The following is a 20385-nucleotide window of genomic DNA, read 5'->3' as shown; positions in this document are numbered from 1 at the left end:
AAGTGCTTCATGACTTCCCAACTCCACGTCTGTACTGTGCTTAGTCAACCAGTTATGTCTGACTCTTTATAACCCCATGAACTGTAGCCTGCCAGTCTCCACGGTTCAGGGGATTCTCCAGGCAAGGATACTGGAGTGGGTTGCCATGCCCTCCTCCAGGAGATCTTCCCAACCCAGGGATCGAACCCAGGTCTCCCAAATTGCAGGAGGTTTATCTTTACCATCTGAGCCACCAGGGAAACCCAACTCCATGTCAGCTCATTCCAAAGTCATCTGGAGTAGACAGACAGACAGACAGACAGAGGAGAAATGCCAACCAGACCAGGTGAGACCGGGATCTGCCTTCACTTGGTGAGTGAAGCCCATTTAGAGACCCAGAAACAGGCGTGGCTGGGCAGTGGCAGGTCCACGGTCCCAGAGCCAAGGCCGCACCCGGGGACTTTCCTCTTTCCGCTTGTCATGAAAAGACCTAAGTGCCGACTATGTGCTCAGCCTGAGGTACTCTCCGGAAGGGATGAGACAGGCCCTGAGAAGGGTGGGCAGCCCCTCCCCGGGAGTCCCAGGCCTGTGTCCCATCTCCCCTCTCTCTCGCTGTGGGACTTTAAGGAAACCACTTTCCCTCTCCAGGGCTTTGTCACACTGAAACTCCCAGTTACTGTCCTGTTACCCCCACCAGGGATGTGATGATGAGGGGAAGAGGCCTTATAAACTGTAAAGTGTTGTATCTATGGAAGCCAATAGGAACTCCGGTCACATCTGAGAAAGGCAAGATCAAGGTGCAATTTCTCTAACTAGTACCAGGGTCAGCAGGAAGGAATGGGGGTGGCCTGAACCAGGGTGTGGCTGTCTTGGAGTCATCTGGACAGATCTGAGATACACAGAGGAGACTCATTCATTCAATATCCTCTTTTTTGCCGCCACTGTGGGCCAGGTAGTGAGTTAGGCACTGGGGACACAGTGGAGGTACTGTCCTACAGAGCACTCACGCGGATTACCAGAGTGAAAGGAGATGTGTCAAAAAAAAAAGACTAGGGCTCAGGATAATGGGGCCACTGGCACAAGCATAAGAGCAAGGGTGCCAAGCACTCTTTTAAAGGCATTATATGGGGCTTCCCTGGTGGCTTAGTGGTAAAGAATCTGTCTGCCATTGCGGGAGACCCAAGTTCAGTCCCTGATCCTGGAAGATCCCACTTGCTGCAGAGCAACCAAGCCCATGTGCAGCAACTGTTGAGCCTGTGCTCTGGAGCCTAGGGGGCCGCAACTACTGAGCCCATGAGCTGCAACTACTGAAGCCCGACTGCCTGAGGCCATGCCCTGCAACAAGAGAAGTCACCGCAGTGAGAAGCCCATGTACTGCAACTAGAGAGTAACCCCTACTCTCTGCAACTAGAGAAAAGCCTGAGCAGCAATGAAGACCCAGCACAGCCAAAATAAATAAATACGTATTTTAAAAAGTAAATGCATCACATGCATTAACTTCCTGGGTCCTCTCAACACCCTGCCAGGAGGGAGCTAGCCTTACCGTCCCCATTTTACCAGCAAGGAAACTGAGGCCCAGAGAGGTTATGTGACATATCCAAGGTCACACAGCTAGAAAACAAGGAAGCCAGGGTGCCCACCAGGCAGGCTGGGTCCACAGCAACTGCTCCTAACCTCCTACTGTGTTATCATCTGTCTTATGATGTGGACCTACAAAATGAGAGGGTCTTCTTCAACCAGGAGGGCAGGGAAGACCTTCTGAGAAGCAGATGTGGAAGCTGAGACCCTGGAGAGGAGGAGCCAGCCCAGGGAAGGGTTGGGGGCAGATGGGTGCAGAAGTCATTTTCCAGAAAGCTGATGCTCTAGGTTCTGGGACCCTCACTTGTGTGGGGCCCTGTTCACACAAGGACCACAGGCAGCCGTGGAGTGTTCCAGGCAGGGAGGGGAGCCAGGTTGCTATCAGAAAGGATTTCAATGTAAACATTTCTGGGAAAGAGCCTCATAAAATGCTCAGAAGGAGGGAATCAGAAACTTGTGAGTCTCCAGCAATTTGTGATGATGTCTTTTCACATTCTTCACAAATTATCACTTCCATACTCAATTTTATATTTGTAATTTTATCTTCTATGCTTTTTGTTAAACATCTTTAACAAATTTTGTTAAACATCTTTAACAAATTCTCCCTCCGAATTAAAACTCAATGTACAATGTGATAGCACAACCTTCTCACCAGAATGGCTAAAATGCAAAGCAAAAGAGGAAAAATTGGAATTGTCGGTGGAGGGATGAACAAAGAAGTACTTGCCTATGTGACCGTGAGAGGAGTGTAAACAGATATGACCACTTGGGATAACTATTTGCCATATCTTCTAAATCTACAATCATTTATCTTTATGAGGCAGTAATTCCTCTCATGGATGTTTACCCAACAGAAAATGAGTCCATATATTCTCTGAAAGACACGTGCAAGAATGTTCCTAGCAAACTTTTTTCCCCCTATGATATCCCAAAGCTGAAAGCAGCCTAAAAGTCCAACACTAGCGGAATGATTATATAAACTGGTGCTGTGTTGTGCTCAGTTGATCAGTCATGTCTGACTCTTTGTGACCTCATGGACTGTAGCCTGCCAGGTTCCTCTGTCTGTGGAATTTTCCAGGCAGGAATACTGGAGTGGGTTGCCATTTCCCCCTCCAGGGGGTCTTCCCAACCCGAGGCTTGAACCTGAAACTCTTGCGTCTCTTGCACTGGCAGGCAATTCTTTACCACTCTGCCAAAAGGGAAGCCCCATATAAACTGGTATAGTCATTCAAAGTAATAGTACAGGAATGAATGAGAAAAAATAAGCCACACCTATGTGCAACAATTTAGTTGAATCTCACAGGCACATTAAGGAAAGATGCCAGACACATGGTACACATGGAATGATTTTATTTGTGTGAAGTTCAACCCCAGGCAAAACTCAGCTATGATGTGAGAATGTGAGAAGTCAGATAAGGACTACCAATAGGGAATGGTTGTAGCTGGAAGACTTCCCCGGTGGCTCAGTGATAAATAATCTGCCAGTCAAAGCAGGAGAAGGTGCATCAGGGAGGCATCTGGAGTGCTCGGGCTGGGTGATTCTTGAGCAGGGGGCCAGTTTACATAGGTTTGTTCAATTCAGGGGAATGGACAGCAAGGAGATCAAGCCAGTCAATCCTGAAGAACATCAATCCTGAATATTCATTGGGAGGACTGGTGCTGAAGCTGAAGTCCCAATACTTTGGCCACCTGATGCGAAGAGCTGACTCACTGGAAAAGACCCTGATGCTGACAAGACTGAGGACAAGAGGAGAAAGCAGGCAACAGAGGATGAGATAGTTGAATGACATCACTGACTCAGTAGACATGAGTTTGAGCAAGCTCCAGGAGATGGTGAAGGACAGGGAAGCCTGGCATGCTGCAGTTCATGGGGTCACAAAGAGTCGGACATGACTTAGCAACTGAACAACAACCGTCCAGCCATACACTTACGATGTAGGTCTTTTATGCATGTTGTGCTTTAACGAACAAACCCCTCCAAAGGTATAAGCTTCAAGTCCCTCGAAACCTTCACTTGACTTCGAGACCAGAGAAGGATTTGGAATTTATTAAATATATTATCATGCAGTGGTTCCCACTGGAGGGTGGTGAGTAGCAGGTGATATGGTCTCCTTGATGCTTTAGGAAGCTCCCTCCAGCCACCCCAGGGAGAAAGTGGGGAGGCTTGAGGGAGGGCAGAGAAGTCTTCCTGGGCAGCAACTCAAGGGCAAGACAGGCTTGGAAGGTGGGGGGAGGGGTGGGTGGGAAGGATTGTTTGGGTTAGGACAGGGGCAGCCAGGGTGTGGGTCTGAAGAGGAGAGGAGGGCTGGCCTCCAACCAGTGAACTTCCTTGGCCCCTGCCCGGCCAGGCTCAAGCTGCAGCCCTGCCCAAGCCTGGCACCCCAGCCCCACCTGGAAGCCAGCTCTCTGTCAGCCAGCTCCTCCTTCACTCCTTCCCAGGCCTGGCCAGTTCTGCTCATGGAAACTCTGAGGGGCCCACAGCCAGCTCTTGGCAGCCACCCAGACACTCACAGAGCTGAAAATTTGTCTCTCCTCAGTCATGACTGTTTTGTTTTTTTTTTTTAATCTTCCCTGTTTTATTGACCCAAACTCTTGTGAGACCTTTCTTGGGAAGGGGAGAAAACACTTTTCTTGGGAATAGTCTTTCATTTTCATTTCATGAGTAACTTAAAAAAAGAAAGAAAGAAAGAAAATCATGAGGAGGGCTTTCTTGGGAAGGGAAGAAAACCCTTAGGAATAGTGTTTCATTTTCATTTCATGAGTAACTAAAAAAAGAAAAAGCACGATGGAGCGAAAGATCCTAGTTGGTCTAAAATTGCCTCATTTTAAACTGCTTGATAAACCACAGGTCTCTGGCTTAAATGCACAGAGAAATGAGGTTCAGGGACCTTTGCCTTAACAGCAGAGGCAGACTTGAAGCTTGATGATGTACCTTGTCTCCTTGAGAAATCTTGTGGCCCTGGTGAAAGGGGTGGTACCAACCCATTTTATAGGCTTCCCGGGTGCCTCACTGGTAAAGAATCCACCTGCCAACGCAGGAGACATAAGAGACTTGGGTTCGATCCGTGGGTTGGGAGGATCCTGTAGAGTAGGAAATGGCAACCCATAGAAAAGTACTTATTTTTCCCTGTCTTCACCAACAATTCAAATTATTTTCTCTTGCTTTGTGTTTTAGCCATGCTGGTGGCTGGAGGGAGCTTCCTAAAGCATTAAGGAGGTCATCAAGGAATATTCTTGGCTGAGAATTCCACGGACAGAAGAGCCTGGCGGGCCACAGTCCATGGGGTTGCAAAGAGTCAGGTATGACTGAGCAACTGGGCATATACACAGTGCTACCCATTTTACAGATGAGGAAAGTGAGGCCTGATGAGGTGAAGTAACTTGGGGCCAAGACCATTCACTCCATCAGAGGCAGAGACTGATTTTTAACAACAATTAACAGCTGCTGCATATTAGCATTAAGGGGTGCCAGATACTGTGTATGCATTCATCTATTCAGTCCCCGCAATGACCCAGGGGAGGAAGCTGCACTTATTATCACCCCCCTTAAAAAAAAACCTGTTTATTGAAGCCTTGTGTACATGTGCAGAAAAGTCCACAAATCATAAACTGAACCCACCCATGAAACCAGCACCCAGGTTGAAAAAAGGGAACAATTGATACAACGCCAAAAGCATAAGTGGTGAAAGAGAAGATTGGTATTTTGGACTTCAAAAACATTTAAAACTTCTGTGTTTCAAAGGATACCATGCAGAAGTGAAAAGACAACACACAGGATGGGGAATATATTTGAAATCATCTATCTGATAAGAGACTAGTATCCAGAATATATAAATAACTCTTACAACTCAATAATGAAAAGGAAAATAATCTAATTTAAAAAAAGGCAAAGGACTTGGAAAGACATTTCTCCAAAATAGATATACAGATGCTAATAAGAAAATGAAAGGATGTTCAACATCATTAGACATTAAGAAATGAAAATTAGAACCACAAAGACTCACCACTTCAGAGTAACCAGATGACTATGCTCAGTAAACAGAAAATAACAAGTATGGGTAGGATGTGGAGAAGTTGGAACCCTCCTACATTGCTGCTGGAAACATAAAACGGTGCAGCTGTTTTGAAAGAGCAGTTTGACAGTTCCTCAAAAGGTTAAACATAGAGTTACCATTTGATTCATTAATTTTACTCCTACAGGAGTTAGGAAAAAAAGTAAAAAAAACATATGTCCACACAAAAAGTTGAACATGAAAACTCATAGCAGCATTATTCATAGTAGCTTAAGAGTATAAACAACTGCCCACCCCACAACAAGTAGAAAAAACCTAAATGTCCACCAACTCATGAGTGTGTAAATAAAATGTGGTACATCCATACAATGGAATATTATCCAGCAATAAAAAGGAATAAAGTACTGATACATCCCACAGCATGAATGAAATCTGAAAACACTATCCTAAATGAAAAGACCACATATACTATGTTTCTATTTTACATGACCTGTCCAGAATAGACAAACAGAAAATACAATAGTAGTTGCCTAGGGTCAGGGATCGGAGAAGACAATGGCACCGCACTCCAGTCCTCTTGCCTGGAAAATCCCATGGGTGGAGGAGCCTGGTAAGCTGCAGTCCATGGGGTCGCGAAGAGTTGGGCATGACTAAGCGACTTCACTTTCACTTTTCACTTTCATGCATTGGAGAAGGAAATGGCAACCGACTCCAGTGTTCTTGCCTGGAGAATCCCAGGGACGGGGGAGCCTGGTGGGCTGCTGTCTATGGGGTCGCACAAAGTCAGACACGACTTAAGCGACGCAGCAGCAGCAGGGTCAGGGATGGGAGGGTGGAGGTGGGGTTGAGAGCATAGGGAATGACTGCAAATGAGTGTTTTCTCTGGGGGATGATGGACATTGTTCTAAAGTTATATTATGATGGCTGCCTAGCTCTTCAATACATGTAAAACCATTGATTTGTACACTATAGAGAGATAAACCTTATGGTATGTAAACTATATCTCAATAAAGCTGTTTAAAAATAAAAGCATACTCCATTCCTTTTTTCATACTCTTCCCTTACCTAGATTGTCCCTACCTTCTGCTAGTTCTCTGAATGCCCCCAAAACAACCGGTTCTAAGGCCCAACTCAAATGCCATTGCAAAGTTCTCCTTGATCTATTTCCATTAGAAGTAATTTCTTTCTCCTCTGAACCCCCATGTTGATTCCCATCGTTCACTCAGGGATGATTTATAAGGCATCTATCATGTATCTGGCACTTATTACATTTCACAGGATTATGTAAGACCTGATTTCCTCTCTGTTAGTCTGCTGTGAGGTTCTGAAGGGAGGAGATCACATCTTGTTCCCTTTTGTGTACTCAGAACCCAGCTATGTGACAGGCGCCCAAAAGGTATTCAAGGAAGGTATGTAGAATTCATTCTACATTTCCTTTTTCTTTCTTTAAACAAATATTTTACTTATTGGGCTTCCTTGGTGGCTCAGTGGTAAAGAATTTGCCTGCCAATGCGGGAGACAACGGTTGGACCCCTGATCTGGGAGGATCCCAGATGCCCTGGAGCAACTAAGTCACAACTACTGAGCCTGTCCTCTAGAGCCTGAGAGCCACAGCTACTGAGCCCACCTGTCTAGAGCCTGTGCTCTGCAACAAGAGAAGCCACTGAAATGAGAAGCTGGTGTATCGCAACCAGAGAGCAGCCCCTGCTCCCTGCAGCTAGAGAAAAGCCAGTGCAGCGAGGAAGGCTCGGCACAGCCAAAAATAAATAAATTATATAGTATATTATTTTAAGTATATTTTTTAAATATATTATTTATTTATTAATATTAATAATATTTTATGTATTTTTTTTGGCTGTGCTGGGTCTTTGTTGCTATGTGCGGCTTTCCCTGGTTGCAGTGAGCGGGGGCTAGTCTTGCTGGCAGTGCTTGGCCTTCTCAATTGCACAGCTTCTGTGGTTGCAGAGCGCAGGCTCTAGAGCATGGGCTCAGTAGTTGCGGCACACAGGCTTAGTAGCCCCACAGCGTGTGGGATCTTCCTGAACCAGAGATCGAACCCATGTCCCCTGCATTGGCAGGTGGATTCCTAACCACTGGACCACTAGGGAAGCCCTACATTTCATTTTTCTCACATCAGCCTTCTCCCAGGATACAGCTTCTCAACAGCAGATTGAGGCATCGTTGTATCTTCCATAGGAACAGCCTAGCACTTAGTAGCTTTTTTTGTTGAGTAAACAGAAAATGATTAAATGATGAAGATGGCTTTAGTTTCCATCATAACTATCCAGTGAAAGGTTTTGAAAGGAAATGAGACTTGTCTCCAGGTGTGGAGGATGAAGAGGGATAGGTGAGGATTTGCACTTCAGATGGGGAACAAAAGAAGGAAGCAGTTGTGATCCTGCAAATATCTTCATGGTACAGGAAACCATAGAAGGTACCCAAAATCCCACGGATGCTTCTAAGGAAAAAGTGTGGAGGTAGCATGTGCACGCTTGCTCAGTTGATCAATTGTGTCTGACTCTTTGAGACCGCGTAGACTGTAGCCCACTGGCTCTTAAATCCCTTAGCCCAGAAGTTCACATATCACTTGCATTCACATCTTTTACTAGAACTGGTCACATGTTCTCTCCCATCTCTAAGGGTACTGGGAAGTGTAGTTTGCCTATGTTTCCAGAAAAGAGAGGAAAATCAGGTAGGAAAGAGCGTTTATACTCTCTACTCAGAGAATTTAAACAAAACAATGAACAAACTTGACCTAATAGACACATATAATTCTGCATCCAATGCCTTATTTTCAAACACAAAAGACAATTTACAAAATTTGACTATAACTTGGGCTACAAAGCCAGTGTCACTAAATTTCAAATAACTAAAATAGAGCATATTATTTAACTAGTTATTTCTTTTTTTTTTTTTTTTTTTAACTAGTTATTTCTTATAACTAGGGTATAAATCAACAATAAGAGAGCATTAGAAATTTCCATATTCTGAGAAATTAAAATACACTTCTAGGGACTTTGCTGGTGGTCCAGTGGTTAAGACTCCAAGCTTCCAATGCAGGGGGCATGGGGTCGATCCCTGGTCAGGGAACTAAGATCCCCCATGCTGTGTGGTGCAGCCAGTAAATTCATGGGGGAAACCCTTTTTTTAAATACACTTCTAAATAATGCATGAGTTGAAGAAGAACTGATAAAGAAAGCTAGAAAATATTTTAAATTATTTGATAATAAAGAAAATTCATATCAAAATTCTTACAGTGTAGGTAAATTGTACATACAAGGGAAATTTATAGTCTTAGACACCTATGTCAGAAAAGACAAGAAGCTGAAAACTGATAAAAATAAACATTCACCCCAAGAAGTTATAAAAAGAATGTCAAGACAAATCCAATAAAAGTAGGAAGAATTAAATAATAAAGGCAAGAACAGAAAATAAAATAAGAAAGCAAAGATTAACCCAGAGCTAAAAGATGGTTCTTTGGAAATACAGCAAAATTGAAAAACCCCTGAATGAAGTTAGTCTAGAGAAAAACAGAACTGGCACCAAAAAAATAATATTAGGAATAAAAAGTGGGACATCACTACAGATATTGCCAACATTAAAGGAAAAAATAGGGTACTCTGAACAACTCTGATCAATACATTTGAAAATTTAAATGAAATGGACTTAGAAAGGTACCTTATACCAACTTCAGCACAAGACAAAATAGAAACCCTAGAGAATTCTCTAACAATTAAGAGCCCTGAGAATCTCTTTCATTAAGAAAACTTCAAGTCGTCACTGGCATATTCTATCCAACATTCAAGGAAGAAACAATGTTAGTTTTCTGGAGACTAGAAAAAGAGTAATATAATCCCTAATTCATTTTATGAGATTAACATAACTTACAGACCAAAACAGCACAAAGATAAAGCAAGAAAAGAAAGTTACAGGCCAATTTTATTTATAAATATAAATGAAAATATCCTTAATAAAGTTTTAGCCACAAAAATCACTATATAAAAGGATACTACAAAAGCAGGCTAATCCCAGAAACACAAAGTTGATTTAAAATAGAAAATCTATTCATACAAGCCAGCACATAAACTGATTAAAGGACAAAAACTACATTCAGAAAACTATTTGATAAAAAATTTAATATTTATTCATTATTTTAAAACTAAGAAGATGATAATCTACAACATTATGAACAAAAGGAAATTTCCATACTTTGATAAAGATTATGTCTGTGGCTACCATAATTAATGGTAAAATATTGCAAGCTTTTCCTCTTGAGATCAGGAAGTCAAGGATGCCTACTGCATCCATTTTATTCAACATTTCACTGGCAGTCTTATCCAGTGCAGTGAGAGGGGAAAAAGAAATGAAAGATGTAAGATTTAGAAAAGAAATAAAAATCATCTCTCAAAGGTGCTACAGTTAATATGTATAGAGGAAGGCAAAATGTTCTACAACTATGTTATCTAAATTAACAAGAAAATGTAGTATTTTTATTGGACTCAAAATAAACATATTGCAAATATGTTTCCATATAACCCCCCACTGAATTATTGAAGAAAGCTACCACAGGGAAGATTTGCACTTGGAGGACAAGATCTTCTGAACATTCAGAGATAAACCTGTGGGAACGGTTTACTCTGTGTGTGAGTGAGCTTCCTGTCAGTGAGGCTTCAAGCAGGCACAGGATGAGCTGCGTCCAAGGGGGCTGAAGGCTGGCTGGACCTCAGCTCCTCTCACACTTGGCCCCGGGAGGCAGCCTCTCTCCTCTCTTTTGGCTCCTGTCAAAATTAACTTAATGCTTCTGGCATTAAGGTAGGTAAAATGAGCCAGGATTTACGGCTCCAGAATGCAATCGCTAATCTTATCGCTGTCCACTCCCCTTGCCTAGGCTCCCCTTTCAGAGAAAACCCACAACGGTATTTCTCTTGCCCTGCCTCCTACCTTCCATCCCCACCCCACCAGACTTATCTACCAAGTCCAAGTTCTCTGGCAAACAAAACAGCTCCTCCGAGGGGGATGGGTGTTGGTCTGGGGGTTTTCAACAAGCGAAAACTGGAGAAGGTTCACCCTGTTCAAAGCCTTCAAAGGCTCCCTGCTGCCTAAAGTCAGGGCTTTCTCCCCAGCAACTCGGACTCCTTGAGAAAGGCAAATCCTTCCTTGCAAACAGCACTCTACTTGGATTTACCGTGTCCAGCACTGCGCTTGGGCTTGACTTCACTGAATGCCCCCTGAGACCCCATGAGGTAGGATCTATTATTAGCTCCAGGTCACGCAGTGAGAGCTTGGGACTGCGTCGGTCTCACTTCAGGCCACACAGTCTGAAACACCATGTTCATCTGGTTTGTTTTTGTTTTTGCCCCCAGATTATTGTCTTCCTTCCTTCCTTTTTTTTCTTTCTTTCTTGGAGTATGATTGCTTTACAACGTTGTGCTGGTTTCTGCTGTTCAACAAAGTGAACCAGCCGTAAATATACATATATTCCCTCCCTCCTAAACCGCCCTCCCACCCCGCATTCCACCTCTCTAGGTCATCACAGAGCCCGAGCTGAGCTCCCTGGGCTACATGGCAGCCTCCCACAAGCTATCTATTTTATAACTGAGAGTTTATATGAGTCAGTGCTACTCTCCCAGTTTGTTCCACCCTCCCTTTCTACATCCACATGTCTGTTCAGCATCTCTATTCCTGCCCTGCAAATAGGTTCATCTGTACCTATTTGTGTTAATGTGTTAATGTGCGATATTTGTTTTTCTTGGTTTGGTTCTGCAACTGTTTTCCACGTGAAGCTTGACATAGTCCTTTAAAGGCACAGCTGGGAACAGTAGAGCTGCCCTCATGCCTGGACTCCTGGACTCTTTCACCTTATTCCTCGAAGCAGCTCCCTCAACGGGCACTCAGCCACCAAACCCACCATCCTCACAGGAGGGGCCCAGGGGGCAGAGCACATATGGCTGCAGACTTTGGAGTCAGACCCGAGCTCTCTAGTTACCTGAGCTTAAGCCTTGGTCTTCTCCCCTGCAAAATGGGGCTAAGGCCTTCCTGCTTTTGTAGGGTTATAGTGAGGATTAAACGTGATAGCTAATGTAAGGGCTCATCACCCGGGAGGTGCTGCATACATACCGCCTGCAGTTATTGGCAGTCTCTGGGGTTTGGGGTAGCCTCTCAGCACCTCCTTCTGGCCTCCCTGGCGGCTCAGATGGTAAAGAATCAGCCATGTGGGAGATCTGGGTTCAGTCCCTGAGTTGGGACAACCCCCTGGAGAAGGGAATGGCAACCCACTCCAGTATTCTTGCCTGGAGAATTTCATGGACAGAGGGGCCTGGGGGGCTACAGTCCACAGGGTTGCAAAGAATCAGACAATATTGAATAACGTTTACTTTCACCTTCTGGTCTTTCAACACCGTAAATCAAGGGCAATGATCTCTAGAAAACACTGTGACCCATGAGCTGAGGCAGCCCTGACCCCTGCCGGGGACTTGGCCACAGAGCCTCACTAGCTTTCCTTGCAGCTGTAGCATCCGGGCTGATGTAGGAAAGCATGGCTGTGATTAAATCTGTCAATTTCCTGGATGCCCCCCATCTTCCCCATCCCCATCGGGGACCCCTGCCTCATAGGAGGGCTGAAGCCCAGCTGACAGCAGAACCACATGTTGGTTGAGCCCCTAGATAGCTCTGTAATGAACTGTCCCTCAGGCTGGAGGCGTTAACCTTGCTGCCTGGGCCCTGGGGTTAACCCTTTCCCTTCCCAGCCCCAGGGAAGCTAAGAGCAGAGCATGTGTGAGAGAGGACTATATTGATTATCCCTTGCTGCTGAACAAGTTACCCCCACATTTAGCAGCTGGAAATAAATAACTATTAACGTTCAGCTTCTGTGGTTCAGGAATCTGAATGTGGCATCACTGGGTGGTTCCAGGTCAAGAGATTTCACGAAGCCTGAATCAAGATGGCAGACAGGTCGAGGCTCAACTCTGGGAGGATTGGATTCCACCCTCACTCGTGTAGCTGTTGGCCAGCTTCCGAAGAGCTATGACTAAGTTCACTCACACGTGCCTGTCCACGGAACTGCCTCGTGTCAAGGCAGCTGGCATCCTCCCATGCTCCCCCCTCCTCCTCTGTGTTAGAGGTGAAGAGGGAGAAAGAAAAGCATCCAAGATGGAAGGCACAGACCTTTAATAACCCAACCTCTTCACCCACCACTTGTGATGCTGTTGCAGGAAGGGGGATCCCTTGCTGGGCTGAGAGTGGACTCTTGTCTAACACTTGGAAATGAATTGTCTGAGGAGACACAGGTGTTGACAGAGCAAGAGACTTTATTGGGAAGCGTTGCCTGGGTGGAGGGCAGGAGGGTAAGGAAACCCAGGAGGACTGCTCTGCCACGTGGCTTGCAGTCCTGGGTTTTATGGCGTTGGAATTACTTTCTGGGTTGTCTCTGGCCCATCACTCCGACTCAGGGTCCTTCTTGGTGGTGCACACATTGCCCAGCCAAGGTGAATTCCAGTGAGGATTCTGGGAGGTGGTGGGACATGTGGTGTCTCCTTTGGACCTTTCCTGAACGCTTCCAGTTGGTGGTGGCCTGTTAGTTCCATGTTCCTTACCAGTACCTCCTGTTGTAAAATGTAAAATAACTCACGCAAATAGTTACTGTGGTGCCTGGCCAGGGTGGGCAGTTTCAGTCAATGTGTTTCCCCTACCAATGTTTCCTATTTCTTAGCTGTAAGTCAGTAAGTCCAGCCCACACTCAGGAGGGGAATTATATGAGGGTGGGAAAAGCAGGAAGCCGGGGATCACTGGGGACCATCTCACAGTGTGCCCCCCTCAGAGTGGCTGCGGCTGAGACACACAGGTAGACCTAAGGCTGACTCACCTTCAGATGAACCTGTGCAGAGCTGGGAGTTGGCCTCAACCCCTCATTCCTTCTCTCGCCAAATCCTGTTAATTCAAAATCCTAAATCGTTTTCCAGTGTGACCACTCTGGACTGTCATGGCTCCGGTCAGGCCCCCATCATATCTCACCAGGATGTCATCACTCCATCACCATCTCCTCACTGGTCTCCCTGTATCTATTCTGCTCCCTTCTGCCCCCACCATCCCTTCTGCCATCACCTGTCCCTTCCGAATAGTAGTAAGAGGAGTCAAAATGCAGACTTGATGCTGTCTTCCTTTGCTGAGAATTCTTCAGAGGCTCTCCGTGACTTTCAGCATGAGTCTTCTCCACAGACAACAAGATTCTGCCGGGTCTGACTCGCCCTGAACCTCGACAGCCTCACCTCACAGCACTGCTGGCTCCCCTCGGTGCCTCGAACATGCCCTGTGCCCTCTTGATCCAGGTTTCCCACATGTTGTTTCTCTTACAGGAACACTTTTTTGTACCCTTCACCTAGTCAGACCCTCATTACCCTGGGGATACTGGCCCAAGAGTCACTTCCTTGAAGAAGCTGGCCCTGTCCAGCCCTGACTGAGTTCAAGTCCTCTGCTGAAATCTCATCCTCTAGTCATAGCATGTTGCCAGGCCCGCTGTGCCTTTATCTGATTGGTCGCTGTCTGTCCTTCCCCAAGACTCTAAGTGCCATGATGGCAGGGACTGAATCTGGTTTTGCTAGCTGCAACCATTGTGCCTGTCACCAGCGGGTGCTTAAGAAACATCTATTTAAGGGACTTCCCCGGCGGTTCAGTGGTTAAGAATCTGCACGTCCTTTGTAGGGGGGCATGGGTTCGATCCCTTGGGGATCGAAGATTGGGGTTGGGGAACTAAGATCTCACATGCCACTCGGTGCAGCCAAAACATAAAAAAAGAAACAGAATTAAAAAAAAATTAAAGTCCTTGGGAAGATAAAACTACAATTTAAAAACAGAATTCATTAGAATCATAGAATTTTGGGGCTCAAAGGGGGCTCAGAAACCAGCCAGAGGAAATTAAGGTCCAGAGATGGGGAAGGGCTTTCTGGGCTGCAGAATGGGTGGAGACGAAGACAAGAAGACAGACCTCCGGATGACCCCCTCGCCTGCCACTTTCCATCTGCCATGAGCCCCACTAACTTCCTATCACCACCGAAACTTCACCAATGGGCCCTGACAAACACTAACGGATCACCTCCATCAGTCCTAAGACCTTGGCACAAGAACTCCAGAAGCTGCTGACAAAGCTTCCCTTCAGGTAAACTTTTCTTAGCTCTGCAACTACCAGTTCCAAAGATGCACAGCCAGTCTGAAAACAGCCATTTCCCCCCACGTCAAGAACAAGCCCTGCCTGTGAAAGCTCTCCATTTGGGGCATTCTCTATTCCTCGCAAGTAGAGCCTTTGACCTTTTGATTTGGCCAGGACCTAAGAGGTTCTGGGCCAATTCCAAAAGGGAAACTGAGGCCAGAGAAGGGCAGAGACTTTCGCAAGGTCACTGAGGGAATCAGTGACAGGCTGGGGACCAGAACCCGGGCCTTTCCACTCTCTGGCCAGCGGACCCTGTGTCTCTACAGTAGGCTGCAAGGAGTTGGGACTGGATTAACTTGAAGGTACTTACAGGCTCTGATCTGAGGCTAACAGATTCTTCTTTGAACAGAGATTCTTCCTCAGACCGTGCTCAGCTATGCACATTTCCATCTCAGGTCTTCAGCTGAGAGTAACTTTCTAAGTTCTGAAATGAAAATGTGGCATTCCAAAACAAATCAGCCTTCCGAGAACAAACCAAACAACGTTCCAAAAAAAAAAAAAAGAAAGAAAGAAAAAATTCCAAGCTGGTATTCAAATTAGTTGCCAACATTTAAAAACAAAAATATTTTTATATGCAAATCCAAGTTTCCACATTCTCATAGAAAAATCAGCCAATCTGATATCATACTGAACACCCCCTCCAGTGTGTGACACTTGGCTAAACTACCCAGCGGCTATCACACACTCCGCCTGTCCACAGCTGGTCACATTGCCTGCTTCCTGTTGCCTTTCCAGGTTCTGAAGACATCTGAGTTTGCAGCCCCTGTTCCTTTGGGGTTTGCAAATCCCCTCTGTAACAATTCCCCAGGTAAGGAGTCACATAGGCACTGTTTGATGCCAACAGGGACAAGGGGTATGCTTCCAGTCTGTTCTGTGGCTGGCCAAGTAGATGATGGTGGGGAGGGAGAGCTTGATTTAAACTGTGGCTTATCTGAATCCATTTGTAACAGGTCATGCTGTAATGTACTTCCAAATTCTAATGAGCTTTAATTACCTCTGAATCAGGATGGTCCATGCTTGTTTTGGTTGAGACAGATAAGAAATGACTCTTGGAAATGACTTCATAGACTTTTAGGCCACCAAAATGAAATCCACATGCCATCATATTCTGGCTAAGCTAGAGACCAGGTCGGGATGGTCTTTTTGAAGTTTTGAAGGAAATCCGTGCTGATATCAAAAGAAGGTTTGGAGGTCTGTCTTCGGGTTCTTGAGCAATGACAGTGCTCAGATAAATTGCCTTTCTATGACCCTGCCAGGAGCTGTCACCACCGCCTGCCCTGTGTTTCATAATCCATGGGTGTGGGGGGAGTGGGGGGTAGGGGTGAGGGAGGGTGCTTAGAACATTAGGCAGGAGGTGACCCAGAGAATCTGGGCAGATACTCTTACAGAGTTCTTGGCAAGCTTCAAACTTTGGAACTTTAAAAGCAATGGCTTTTTTCTTAGCACATTTATCAGTAGTCAAATCTCAAAACCAGCGGAAACATTAGAGTCCAGGACTATATCTCAAAGCCAACAGAAATACTAGAGTCCAGGACTATTCAATATGGGAGTGTCCTTGTATGTTTCAACTTGTCTAACACTCTACCTTAATTGAGTAGCTTCCAACAGCACCCCAGACAAGAAGGCTCAGCCAGCCTTGGTGGGACATCTTCCTGATAATGGGTCAGAAGCTCTCTCTGTTGAAACCTCCAGCTCCTGTCCCCAGTTTTATCCTCAAAGTTAGAACCATGTTTATGCCCTTCTTCATCTATGTATATTGAGCATCACCATATTTATTCTCTCATCACCAGTCTACACTGTTCCAGGTCATCCTTCCTGGGAGACCTTGAGAGACCTAGCTGCTCCCCTACACTTGGCCCATGTCCCTCTCCAGCATCTTTTCACAACAGCTATGACTTTAAGAGGACACAGCTCTTGCTCTATGATTTCCAGAGAAGAACGGCTGAGTCCAGCTGTACCACATTTTAGGTTGACATGCCCAGAATTTGCACAAAGTGTTCCATATTGGTTAACAGTTTTTATTTACTTAACGAATACTCTTGTAGCTCAGCTTACTTTAGTAATATTTATTAAATCCCCATAACCCTAGGTGGTTCTAGTAGTAAAGAACCTGCCTGCCAATGCAGAAGACCTAAGAGACGCGGGTCCAATCCCTGGGTGGAGAAGATCCCCTGGAGAAGGAAATGGCAACTCACTCCAGTATTCTGTCTGGACAATACCACGGACAGAGGAGCGTGGTGGGCTACAGACCATGGGGTTGCAAAGAGTCGAGCATGACTGAAGTGACTTATAGTATAGCCATTATCATCCCCAGTGTATAGATGATGAAGCTGAGACACAGAAAAGTTAAGTCACTCAGCCCAGGTGTCAGTTAAGTGGGGAGATTGGGATTCAAACTCAGATCCTTGGAGTTTGGAGCTGAAGCGCCTAACCTCCCTGTGCTGCTTCTTCATGAAGCTTATTCATGTTAAGCTCGGGAAGAAAGATCTCCAGGGAGGTCTGGAAATCTACATCGTCCTGATAAGGTCAGCCTCACCCTGAGATGTGAAGCGACTTGTCTAAAGTCACTCCATTCTGCAGTGATGGAGTTGGGACCACAACTGGTTTCAAGTCCAGGGCTCAAACTGTGGAAAATTCTTCAAGAGATGGGAATATCAGATCACCTGACCTGCCTCCTGAGAAATCTGTATGCAGGTCAAGAAGCAGCAGTTGGAACTGCATATGGAACAACAGACTGGTTCCAAATTGGGAAAGGAGTACATCAAGACTGTATATTGTCACCCTGCTTATTTAACTTATATGCAGGGTACATCATGAGAAATGCTGGGCTGGATGAAGCCCAAGCTGGGATCAAGATTGCCAGGAGAAATATCAATAACCTCAGATATGCAGATGACACCACCCTATGGCAGAAAATGAAGAAGAACTAAAGGGCCTCTTGATGAAAGTGAAAGAGGAGAGTGAAAAAGTTGGTTTAAAACTCAACATTGAAAAAATGAAGATCATGGCATCTGGCCCCATCACTCCATGGCAAATAGATGGAGAAACGGTGGAAACAGTGGCTGACTTTATTTCCTTGGGCTTCAAAATCACTGCAGATGGTGACTGCAGCCATGAAATTAAAAGACGCTTGCTCCTTGGAAGAAAAGTTATGACCAACCTAGACAACATATTAAAAAGCAGAGACATTACCAACAAAGGTCTGTCTAGACAAAGCTATGGTTTTTCCAATAGTCATGTATGGATATGAGAGTTGGACTATAAGTTGAGCACCAAAGAATTGATACTTTTGAACTGTGGTGTTGGAGAAGACTCTTGAGAGTCCCTTGGACTGCAGGGAGATCCAACCAGTCCATCCTAAAGGAAATCAGTCCTGAATATTCATTGGAAGGTCTGATGCTGAAGCTGAAGCTCAAATACTTTGGCCACCTGATATGAAGAACTGACTCACTGGAAAAGACCCTGATGCTGGGAAAGATTGAAGGCAGGAGGAGAAGGGGACGACAGAGGATGAGATAGTTGGATGTCATCACCGCCTCAATGGACGTGAGTTTGAGTAAGCTCTGGGAGTTGGTGATGGACAGGGAAGACTGGCGTGCTGCAGTCCATGGGGTCGCAAAGAGTCAGACACAGCTGAGCGATTGAACTGAACTGAACTGAGAGCAGGCTGAGTGGACTCATCAGATTTAATCTTACCTAGGAAAGTGAAATGCGCTCTAAACTGGCTTTGAGCCCACATGCATATATAACACACCACAATTTACCCAGTGGGTTCCTGGCCCAGGGAGAGGAGAACTACCCAGCCTAGGCTCCTGATAGTTTGAAAGTGCCCATCTTAGGACATACATGGAGACCTCATTGATCCATAGCCCGTTAATTCAGAAGTCAGCATGGTCTCTGTTGGGTTGAAATGCACATTACATTAATCCAAAGATGCGCAAACTTTGGTAAAGGGTCAGATAGTAAGTATGTTGGGAAAGGCAGTCATCCAGAGCCTGGTGATTGTTTTGTTGTTGTTGTTGTTAAGGTGTACCAATCCTTTTTAAAAAATAATTAAATTTTGGCTGCACTGGGTCTTTGGTACTTTGCACAGGCTTTCTCTAGTTTCAGCAAGCAGGGGCTACTCTTTGTTGCGGTGCATGGGGTTCTCATGACAGTGGCTTCTCGTGGATACAGGCTCTAGGGTGCATGGGCTTCGGTCACATACAGGCTTTGATAATTGTGGCAAACTGGTTTAGCTGATCTGCGGCATGTGGACTCTTCCTGGATTGGGGATTGAAGCCATGCCTCCTGCACTGGCAGGCAGATTCTTATCCACTGTGCCACCAGAAAGTCTCAGGCTGGTGATTCTTGCACAGTTGCACAAAAGTGTTCCTGGGACCTGAAACATTTCCTTACAGGAAGGTAAGGAGCTCTCACAGCCAGTGTTGGGCAAAGTACTTGTTTGCAAATATCTTTTCCCTGCGAACAGGCTTGATGTGTATGTCTTTGTTCTGCTTGAGTGGCCCCTGGCCAACCCCACCGCTTCTATCTGTTCCTGGGGAGACGGAATGGGGTCCTCCCCCTGCAGCACGAGAGAGGAGCAGGCAGGCCGTCTTTCTGTGTCAGCTGCAGGACAGGACCTGCTGACCATGGGAACCAGTGTTCACTCTTAAAGCAGACCTTGCTCTCTTCTCTGTGAGTCAAGCATCATTCCATCTGGTGCCTGTGTGCGTCGTGTCTTGGTGACTCCAACCTGAAACCATACACTTTAAATTTCTTATTATTGGGAATTCCCTGGCAGTCCAGGGCTGTCACTGCGAGGGCCTAGGTTCTATGCCTGATGGTACTGTGCTGTGCTTAGTCGCTCAGTCATGTCTGACTCTTTATGACCCCATGGACTGCAGCCCGCCAGGCTCCTCTGTCCATGGGGAATGAGCAAGAATACTGGAGTGAGTTACCATGCCCTCCTCCAGGGCATCTTCCCAACAGAGGGATTGAATCCAAGTCTCCCACATTGCAGGCAGATTCTTTACTGACTGAGCCACATCCCTGGTTGGGGAACTAAAATCCCACAAGCCATGAGGTGTGGTCAATAAAAAAATAAGCACATTTCTTAGTATCTGACTTTTAACTGAGGTATTTAGATGTTTAATGTGATTACTGATATGATCAGATTTTAGCATCAGTTCAGTTCAGTTCAGTCGCTCAGTCGTGTCCGACTCTTTGTGACCCCATGAATCGCAGCACACCAGGCCTCCCTGTCCATCACCAACTCCCGGAGTTTACTCAAACTCATGTCCATCGAATTGGTGATGCCATCCAGCCATCTCATCCTCTGTCGTCCCCTTCTCATCCTGCCCCCAATCCCTCCCAGCATCAGGGTCTTTTCCAATGAGTCAACTCTTCACATGAGGTGGCCAAAGTATTGGAGTTTCAGCTTCAGCATCAGTCCTTCCAATGAACACCCAGGACTGATCTCCTTTAGGATGGACTAGTTGGATCTCCTTGCAGTCCAAGGGACTCTCAAGAGTCTTCTCCAACACCACAGTTTGAAAGCATCAATTTTTTGGTGCTCAGCTTTCTTCACAGTCCAACTCTCACATCCATACATGACCACTGGAAAAACCATAG

General features: G+C 45.7%; 1 protein-coding gene across 2 annotated transcripts in view; it reads right to left on the bottom strand.

Moving 5' to 3' along the window:
• Positions 1-12857: 12857 nt before the first annotated feature.
• RPRD1B (regulation of nuclear pre-mRNA domain containing 1B) overlaps positions 12858-20385 on the bottom strand; it is a 74724-nt gene continuing 67196 nt past the window's right edge. Inside the window, exons 8-9 of one of the 2 annotated variants that reach the window (XR_009690124.1) lie at positions 13432-15196; positions 12858-13171 (exon numbers count right to left, since the gene is read on the bottom strand). The gene's annotated coding sequence lies outside the window, so the exon portion shown is untranslated. Of the gene's footprint in view, positions 15197-20385 lie in introns of both variants that reach the window. The other variant, XM_061127260.1, reaches the window with a different exon arrangement.

The sequence above is a fragment of the Dama dama genome, chromosome 23, assembly GCF_033118175.1.
Source record: "Dama dama isolate Ldn47 chromosome 23, ASM3311817v1, whole genome shotgun sequence".
In the NCBI taxonomy this organism is placed as follows: Eukaryota; Metazoa; Chordata; class Mammalia; order Artiodactyla; family Cervidae; genus Dama; species Dama dama.
The sequence above is the reverse complement of the archived record's forward strand: the minus strand, read 5'-3'. Positions and strand labels throughout refer to the sequence as shown.